Source organism: Equus caballus, chromosome 9 (assembly GCF_041296265.1).
Source record: "Equus caballus isolate H_3958 breed thoroughbred chromosome 9, TB-T2T, whole genome shotgun sequence".
NCBI classification, from domain to species: Eukaryota; Metazoa; Chordata; class Mammalia; order Perissodactyla; family Equidae; genus Equus; species Equus caballus.
In genome coordinates, this window is record NC_091692.1 from 29,576,254 (window position 1) to 29,586,715 (window position 10,462).

The following is a 10,462-nucleotide window of genomic DNA, read 5'->3' on the forward strand; positions in this document are numbered from 1 at the left end:
GGCCGGCCCAGTGGCGCAGTGGTTAAGTTCGCACGTTCTGCTTCTCGGCAGCCCGGGGTTTGCGGGTTTGGATCCCAGGTGCGAACATGGCACCGCTTGGCAAAAGCCATGCTGTGGTAGGCATCCCACGTATAAAGTAGAGGACGATAGGCACAGATGTTAGCTCAGAGCCAGTCTTCCTCAGCAAAAAGAGGACGATTGGCAGTAGTTAGCTCAGGGCTAATCTTCCTCAAAAAAAAAAAAAAGTTTCTTAATAATGAACGTGTTACTTTTTAACTCAGGATAAGATAAAATTTAAAAAAAAGAAGCTTGTTTATGATATAAAGGTGGAGTTGAGAACTGGGATATAATGCAGGTAAGTCATACCCAATGGAATTTACTGCAGAGCCGTGTGTTTTCATCCCTCCATTGACAAGGTGGACATTCACGCGGGTCCAAGTCAGGCTGAGTTTGCCTGGTGACCAGCTCTTTCTTCTGACCATCACCTCTGGGATGTGAGTTGCTGTCAGTGGCCCTGCTGTGGGGAGCAGAGCCGGTCACAAGGTCTGCTGCAAGCCCAGGAGAGTCCCCAGTGATCCTGCTCCAGGGCCAGAACATCAGCATACCGGTGACTCCGTGTGGCTTTGTTTCCTGGGTGTATCTTGTAGGTAGCCTTGTAGACTCATCGGGTCATATTCTGATCCCTGGAATCTATGACCACGTGGCTCCTCTTACTGAAGAGGAAAAAAAAAATGTACGAAGCCATTGACCTGGACCTAGAAGAATACCGGAATAGCAGCCAGGTTAAGAAATTTCTGTTTGACACCAAGGTATGATCACAAGTTGATGGATAATCTGAACAAAGAATGATGGTAACAAATATTTTCCCAAGGCTTAATTTACTGTGTCCTGTTTATCTGCACATCTTAGAACTGAAAGCAGATGTTAATTCCAAGGGGGACTTTCACTTTCAAGGCCACTTCCCTGTGGTCTAGATCAAGCAGACCTTTATCTGGGGTCCCACTGGCACCGGACTCAGGCACCTAACCGTGGAGCAATTGCTCATTTCACAGATGCGTTTTTCCAAATCAGTTTTCTGGACTCAATCCCAAGCCGGCCTGCAGCCGGTGAGCTGGGCTCCCTAACTGTTTAAAGATTGAGGATAGTCTGAGGTTATTCCAGCTCCATGACCCTAATTGTTCATTTTTCTAGACAAAACCAAGAGACTTAGGGGCTAATCTGTAGACTGCCACGTCACTGCTGCCTTGGTGTAATAAGTAGACCCAAAGCCGAAAGCGTTACTGGCAAATTTAGATTTTTTCCTTTTCCCTTCTCCTCCTCCTCCTCCTCCTTTCTAAAACGCTTGCCTGCTAGGGTGTTTGCTAGCTATGGCTGGTTCCTGGGGGAACAGCCAAGAGAGGGAGAAGCATGCAGAAGAGAGCGATAGAGTTTCTTATCATGAAGTGTAGCTCTTCCTCAGACTAGCTCTACAGCGGCCATAGCAAGATTGAAAACTGGCTCAAACATCTGCAGAGTTCTTTGAAGCCTTCTGAAAAATAAAATACATTTAGCACACAAATTATCATTGCAATGACTGGGATAGAAATTTATAACTGAACCCAAGTTTCTGAAAGGGCCCCTTTGCCATCTAGTAACTGCAAACTTCAGCGACGAGGGGCCCTCGCCAATGGGAGTGGCTTGGGCAGGCGAAGGCAGCAGAGATCTCGTGTCCTGAGGGGAAAGTCCACTTGTACTGTTTGTCCAGACATATCTAAGTGAGGCGATAATTAGCTTGCCATTAACCGTGTCACAGATGTACAGAAATTGGTGATGCAAGCAATACAATTCAACTGAGTTTTAATTAAACATTCTTTCATATAATAAAATACTTTTATTTCAATTTAGGAGGAAATTCTAATGCACCTATGGAGGTACCCATCTCTTTCTATTCACGGGATTGAGGGCGCCTTTGAGGAGCCTGGAGCTAAAACAGTCATACCTGGCCGAGTTGTAGGAAAATTTTCAATCCGTCTAGTCCCTCACATGAACATGTCCGTGGTGGAAACACAGGTAACAAACGTGCATTGTTCTTCTGTCCAGCAGCGCCGTTCCTGAGAGCCACATGCCACACAGTAGTGAGCAACTCAGTTGTTAGCATTGAAGTATCACTTTTTTCCAATACAGAAGGGACTGGAACAAATGTCAAGAAACCAACAGGATTTTTGTTCAGTAAAAATCTCTTCCCTCAATTATATGCAATTACAGTCATCAGACAAATAACCATTTGGAGTTGGAGTGATGGGAAATTTTTGAAAACTAAATGGTGCGTAAAAAGGCAAGATGGGTTTTACACACAGACGGAGAAGCTACTTGTCTACGGCTGGACTGAGCCGGAAAATCTTTACCCCCAGCGTTGGTTCGTCCATGATGTCTGAAATGAACCCCCTGAAAGCAGCCACCTTAATGAAAATGTTTGTGTCTGGAAGGAGGTGCGTGCCTGAAGTATCGACCTATCATCAGTGTACCTCAAGTTGCACAGAAGGTAGACTCTGAAGAAGGGAGCTCAAGGAATACCTCGGCGCCCTCTCTCCATCCACTGTCCGCTTTTATCGTCGTCTTAGCGCTAATTACATTCTCAAAGATCCTCCTTCCCCTCTGCGTCCCTCCGTCTTTTTGTTTCCATCTTCCTCCCTCCTTCCCTTTCTGGATGGACTGTTCCTCCTCCTCACAGCACACACTTTACATGAGCGCAGGACGGTCTTCGTCTTGCTCACAGCTATGTCCCAGCACCTAGAACAGTTCCTGCCACGTGACAGGTGTGCCTTAAATCTTTGTCGAAGGGATGAATATTTCAGAGTATGGAGTTTTTCTCTGGTGGATTTCCATAATGGCAACCGGAATGGAGCCCAGGGGAGAGAGAAAGATGCTGTCAATGAGCCTCCTTCACAGCTTAGCGTGAAATTGCTCCCACTTTTTGGAAATTTCCAAGTGTGTAATGTTCCCAAAATATTCCTTAAGATACTGATAAGTCCAAAAAGAGGGATATTCAAATTGAGAAGTTCTACTTGTATTGTGTTTCATAATTACCTCAAACATTCATCATATTTGTATTACCCACAATATAATTCAAGGTTTCATAATTACCCAAATTCATAATAAGCCGACATTAACAGTGAGACACTGTGGTCGGGGAGGGGTGGGGACGGGAGGGGGGATTGGGGGTTCTCGGGAGGGGTGGGAGTGAGAGCAAGCATTCCTCACACTGGGCGCAGCTCTCCGTCCTGGAGACCCGGCTCACTCCGCATCCTCCCTCTGGAAGAGCTGAGGGAAAATCAGAACGCTTGAATGCGTCAGCTTGGGATTCCAATCAGTTTCTTGATACAAGGCTATGAGAGCTACTCAAAATTTTCTCTTACAACTGAAAATGTTACCTTTAGGTAAAGCAGCATCTTGAATATATATTTTCCCAAAGAAATCGTTCCAACCAGATGGTTGTTTCTATGGCACTAGGACTACACCCATGGATCGCAAATATTAAAGATAATCAGTATCTTGCAGCAAAAAGAGCCATCAAAACAGGTTAGACTTATGCTATTTTGATTGCTGGTTTACACTGGGAACAAGGGGTGGTACCCGGTGGGGCTGTAGATAAAGCAGACACTTTTAAAACTTCACTGTGGACTCTCCTTTTATATGGGCTGCATTACTGACGGTAAACGGTGTGGTTCAGGGCTCTTTACACACACTGTCTCATGAATCCTCCCAACAGCCCTCCCCGGGGTGCAGATTAAGGCGAGAAGAGATTAAATAATTTGCTGGAGGGCACTCAGCTAGAAGTAGCAAAGCCAGGGTTCAAACTCACGTTCTGGAGACCTGAATTTGGGGGAAAATGATGGACTTGGAAACCTCCCAACCCTCCTTCTGCAAAACTCATGGAAATATTGGCCGATACATAAAAACTTTTAAAAGCACAGCTGAACTTGCACGAAAGTAAAGGAAGTCCTCTGGGGTTAAAAATGAAGAAGCTAAACTGTAGTGGAGCGAGCAAGCTGGCACCGGGCTGCCCTGTGGGGACTTGCTCTTCCCGGTCACAGAGCTCTGGGTTTAATGGCCTCCAGACCTCCTTGGAGCACTAACTCTCTGCGTCTATGAGTACAAGGGACACAGACATCAAAAATTAGAGGACAAGTCCAACACCGAGAGCCATACTTCTCTACACAATCATCCCCACTGCCCTCAGTTGTAGCAGTATTTTACCAGTAAAATTTGGGGGTGAAGAAAAGAGGAAGAAGAGTTAGGAAGTTAAATGGAATGCCAGCTGAAGAGAGATGTGTGATTGAAATGTCAAATTCAACAGTAAAGACATGAAATACAGGAAAATGCAGGAATGCATAAGGCACCTTTTTGTCTGTCTGTGTGCTAAACCAGTCCTGCCAACAAAGGACAGTCGTCTGCCACATAATGAGTTTTTCGTCAACAACGGACTGCATGTATGACAGTGGTCCCATAAGATTAGCACCATATCACCTAGGCGTGTGGTAGGCTATACCACCTAGGTTTGTGTGAGTACACAACAATTAAACCATCTAACAATTAAATCACCTAACGATGCATGTCTCAGAATGTATCCTGTCGTTAAGCAATGCACGAGTGTACATCATCTTTATTCACATTCACGCCTTGCTCTGTGGATCCAGAAGACACGGCATGTTCTCTTTTGTGTCTTCATTTATTTTTCATTCCCACTCCATCTCTGGCAACTTTCCCTATAGCCTAGAAGGTTTCAACTCATCTCTTTCTAGACCCCAGGATATCCATTAAAACTGTTTCCTGGGATACCTTGAAAGTTGAGTACAAACACTGCAACATTCAGGTGAAAGTTGAGTACAGCGATTTATTCATATGTTGGTTACAAAAGAAACACAAAACACCAAAGAAATGTGTTCCTAATATTTAATATTAGTGTTTCTAATACTTAATTCGTGAAGCAACCATAAAAGTAGGTAGGTACATCTTCTGTGGTACTCTGGCCAAAAACACATGACCTCTTCCAATCGTGAAAAAACGTCAGATAAACCCAAACTGAGGGACATTTTACAAAACAACTGATCAGTACTCTTCAGCAGGGTCAAGGTCATGAAAGACAAGGGAAGACTGAGAAACAGTCACAGACAAGAGGAGACTAAGGAGCAATGACAAAATGCCGTGTGGGATTCTGCATTGGATCCTGGTACAGCAGAAGGGAAAGAGTGAAATTCAAATAAAGGCTGAGTCTAGTTAATAATATTATCCAATGTTAATTTCCTATTCTTGATAATTGTACAATAGTTATGTAAGATGTTAACATTAGGGAAAGCAGAGTAAGGAATATATGAGAACTCTCTCTGTACTACTTTTGCAACTTTTCTGTAAGTCTAACGTTACTTTAAAATATTATTTAAAAATATTTTTTAAAAGTAGATAATAGTAAATAAGGCAACCACAGTTTTCTTCTTGACTCTATTGACTATTTTAGAATATAAATTGCATGATATCAAGACGCTTACTTATCCCAGCCACCAAATTTCATGGTGGGAAAAAAAAAAAAAAGAAAGAAAGATAAAGTGAACACGACATTTGCGGAGATCACTGGGGGTAGTCTTCTCATTAATTTATTCAATGCCTTCTTTTCCTGTGTTTCAGTGTTTGGAACAGAACCAGATATGATCCGGGATGGATCAACCACACCAATTGCCAATATATTCCAGGATGTTATCCAAAAGAGTGTGATGATGCTCCCGCTGGGCACTGTGGACGATGGAGAGCACGCGCAGAAGGAGAAAATCAACAGTGAGCAGGTTCTTGAGGGGGCTGATCTCTCAGTGTGCAAACCACAGGGTGTCCACATCAGTAACCTTCCGACATGCTGCATATTTTAGATTGAATTTATGTCATCAAATCTTCCTGTTTAAATTGTAGACTACTTTTCCTCCATTATTTGAATGGAAATAACAGTTTCTCTTTATTTCTTCTTTTGTTAGGTGGAACTACATAGAAGGATCCCAATTATTTGCTGCCTTTTTCCTAGAGACGGCTAAGCTGCATTAACAACGACGGGAACCTTCCAGCTTACATCTGAGCTGCTGACATATCCCCTCTCTCACATCCCTGGACAGGAATAGAATCTAAATATCCAGAGAATTTCTGTCCAGTAAATAATATTTTCCCTCTTTAATACGTCTTTGGACATTTGGACCAGTAATAAACTATTTTAAAGGTAGAGACACTGGAAATGGCTTAATGTCTCTGTTGCACACCTCTCTAAAGTCACAGCTACCTTCAACAACTTGATTTCCCCAAGTCTGGCCCCAGTAGTCCCCGGACTGGACTCATTCTGCCCTTCCAGCACAAGGATGGTTCTTCGATTAGACTTCTCTTGCCATTTGATTGGTGGAATTGCTCTAGTTTGCTGTGTCCTGAGGTGCTCAGGACACATAATCATTCATCCACTGACTGTCAGTACTTATGTCACCGTTGCTTTCACCACACATTCCTTTTATATTGTTAATAAAAACATTGGTCTACCCCACCGGCTACCATGATTTCCCTGGGGGTTCATTTTCAGATGAGTTATTGAAGCGTGATACATATTCACTTCTTGCCTCCCCTTCACTTTTTCCTTTCTTGAAAAGTTTTGAAACAGAAATGACCAATATTCACACTCTTATGCCATTTGGGATTCCTTGTGAGAAGATGCGTCTATCTTTATTCTAAGCCTCTTTACCTTTGCTGTGAGTGACGCCAGCCCACCGCCCCTCCTGCATCCTGTTCTGTCTCACTACCCCATCGGGAGAGGCCACTCTCCCTCTGACACCTGCGCACATGGAAATTCACCACAGCAGAATCAGCCCTGATGGAATTCTCTCACCCCGTTGGGATTTTACTCAGTGACTACATCTAAATTGTTCAAAGCTTTAAATAGCATCAATTTTAGACAGAGAACTGATCAACCTGACATCAGTAACACATCCCAAATTTAAAGCTGTCAGCTCAGGTTGCATTCATCAGTCATTTCAGTCGACCATCTTGTTTGGCTTGATTGGATTTGATGGTGTAAACAAATAAACAAAAGCACATAAGTTTTCTACAGCTAAGTATAAGTAAACAAATCACTTCAGTCTTTATGAATTCACTATTTAAATAGCATTAATGGAGAAGAAGTTAAGGGTTTATTAAAAATGTTTCTCTTATGATTCCAAATAAAAACAAAGTGCCACACATTCCATCTCTTTGTGGGTGCTTGAAATGTCAGTTTTAAAGCTTGCTGCGTCATGTCTAAAACAGCTGGATCATGGGGCCAGCTTACCCTGCCTCTTGTCACAGAAACGGGACCCACCTGTGGCATCAGCCTCGCTGAGGCATCCATAAGGAGCCACTTCTTCTCTGGTGCTGGACAACATCAAGTCCTCTTGGTTAAATATTCGCAGGTGTTTGGTACTCGTCACTATTTAAGCACAGTCCATGCTCGCCAGATTTGGTTGAATCTTGTGAGGTTTTCGGATTCCGTGGACCTACCTGATGTATTTGGCAGAGGTCCCAAGGACTAACTGTACACGAGGTTTCTGACGCCAATTTATATTTTAACAAGGGTGTTCATAGTAGTCAATTAACAAAAGTTGGTTGTAAAATATAACCATTTCTGAGCAAGGGAACATCAGTTTTACCAAGTCACTAAATAAGAAGATGTATTTGCTGATCTGCATTCCTGCTGAATCTCTGAGACCTGCAGTGTCTTGGTCAATTATTCAGCTGCCACCAGGTGAGGAGAGGAGGAGGACGAATGAGGTCATTGAATCTAGGAGATTCCAACCCTGGGATGCCTGAGTCCAGAGCCGTGGTTTTCTGCCTCCCCGGGTCATGATGGGTCTCCCCAGCTCTCATTGATGGGTCCACGTTTTCTACCCAAACCCAAGCCATGTGGCTACCTGGGTCTTGCTGTGGTTTGGGAGCCAGATAGGAAGTATTTTCCGGATAGATTACATTCAGAGGGATGACAGAAATCCGCCCAGTGATTAGCCAGAAGACCAATTAACTAGTAATAAGAAGACAAAGAGGTTGGGGATAGAGAAATTTAAGTATTTGCTTTAAAAAATTTTACCAAAGAAGCATATGCACATGGATAAAGATGACCACCCAGTATACTTATTGGGAGTATATAGTGACATGATCAGGAGGGGACGTCATCGTATTGAAGGAGGGCAACATGTCAGGTTTGGGACTGTCCAGGTTTGGACTGTCAGTTAGATTTGGTAGATGCTCTTATGGAAGATAACGAGGACTGGGAATGTTCTTGGTTTTACGTTGTATTCATAAAAATAAACCTTGCGTGAGTGTGTGCTGGACAGTGCAAGAGCCCTGTGGTGACACACGTTCTCTGCACTTGCAGCTGGAGGAAGGCAGTCGGCCACAGACACACAAAGAACCTGGTCTGGGCTTCTTCTCGCTCCACATGTTCATTCCAGCGCATCCCTCCCTCAGCCTCTGTGTTAGCCAGACACCAGCCCAGCCCAGCGCAGCCCAGCCCCCTCTTCTGAGAACTGGACCCCGATCCTCCTGCATTTTTCATTAGAACCCGTTAGAATCCGAATTCGGCTCGTGGCTTCCTAGGGTCTGCGACTCTGAGGACCCCTGCTAGGAGCATCCAGAGGCTGTTCTCCTAACCCGGAGGTGCGCACGCGCCTGGCACAGCAGGAAAACCTCGCTCCGTTAGAGGAGGCCTCAGAGGCGCCGGGCATCGCTTGGGCCGGTGGAGGCGGAGGCCGGCCGCCCGGCCCGCAGGCCTCCGGCTCCCGCCCGGCCCGGGCGCGTCCGTTTCTCCCGCACCGCCCTCGGGGTTCTTTACCGCGGGCGGGCGAGCGAAGGGGTGGAGTGAGGAGGGATGGAGAGGGAGGAGGCGGGATCGCCCGGGGGTTACCCGCTCGGGGAGCCGCTGGAAGTGCCAGGTGGCCTTCCCGGTCAGACGCCGCCAGGCTCTCAGCCTGACGCGCGTCTCCCCTTCCTTAGATTGACTCCTTCGGCTTTCCGTTTTCCTCTTGGGGAGGGGTGGGACTTCCGGTTTCATCACCGGAAGACGACGAGCCGGAGGAGTCCGTCAGAGGGGCCAGCAGGAGCGATTGCGTCGGCAAACGGGTAAGTTATTCTCTGACCGGGCCGGGGGGGGGAGGTTTGGAGGCGGGGACCGTCCAGCGTCTGCGCGGGGCCTGGGGGCGGTGGCTTGAGGGCTCGGGCCGGGCAGCTGGGCGCCGGGAGTCCCGCCAGGGCCCTTCGCTCTTCCTCCTCCCTCCTCCCCCCGCCTCAGCCCCTCCCCCGCTCGCCGGTCCCTCCCGACGCCGCCCAGACTCGCCCGACACCCGCCCGCCGCCCGCGCGGCGTCGCAGCCGCCCTGCCCCCGCCGTCACCTGCTCGCTCCGCGAGCCGGGCTCCCGGGGACCCGGCGGGCCTCCGTTTCCCCGCGGGCCCGGGCTCTCGGCGCGGAAGCGGCGCCCCGGGCGCCCCACGCAGCCCTGCACGCAGTCGGGGCGCTTCCGACCGCCTGGCTTCTCCGACTGGAACGCGGGCGCCCAGGCGGGGAGCTGCCCGGTGGGGGGGGGGTTTCTAGTCCGGGCGGTGGTGTCCGTGGCTGCCCGCCCACGCCCTGTTTTCCCCAGCGCACCGATGCGCTGCTGCCACCCGCGCCTCCTTCGGTTGAGGATGCTGGTGCCCGAGAGCACCACGCCTGGAAGGGGACGGTCCTGGCCACTCAGGGTCCAGCTGCTCTCAGCAACTAGCGGGAGACCCCAGGCTGCCGCACGTCGCTGTTGGCAGCAGCGGGATCGTCCCTGGAGATACCCACCTCTTCCTAGTGGGCGAGCACGGCCTGAGTGTGCGTGCCCGCTTTCTGGAGCTTAGTCGGGGGGAGGTGGGTGCCAGGAGCTGCTGACCCCTGCGGTTGCGTTGAGTTTTGAATAGCCTGTTTATTGGGTTGGGGGGTTCTGGCCTAGGACATCTTGGCAGGGTTGGCATCTGTGGACACATATGTAGGATTATTTTCTAGGTAATCATAGCCCGAATGGTGATTGTGTCGGGACTTTACAGTCCGTGCCGGTGGAACTAGTTACAGTACGCACCTGGTTTGCGGTGAAGCGTTAGTCCAGATGCAGCACTGCCTGGGGAAGGTCACTAACACGTATTGATTAGAACATCGTTAGGAGAGATTTTGATGCCTTTTGCTTTAATTAGCAAAAGGGAATGAACAGATATAATTGGGTTTTGAAATAAGCCTGTCACTATCAACAAGCATCCTGTTTCCTCCAACTTTGTTAAATGTACTTCTAGAGGCAGAATTCTGTGGAGGGAATGACGTTTTTCTGTTATTGTCCACATTAAAATGTTGCCATATTAACATTAATGCAAATTTTTGAACACTTCAAATAGTTATATTTTAACAGAATTTTGACCTGAAAAA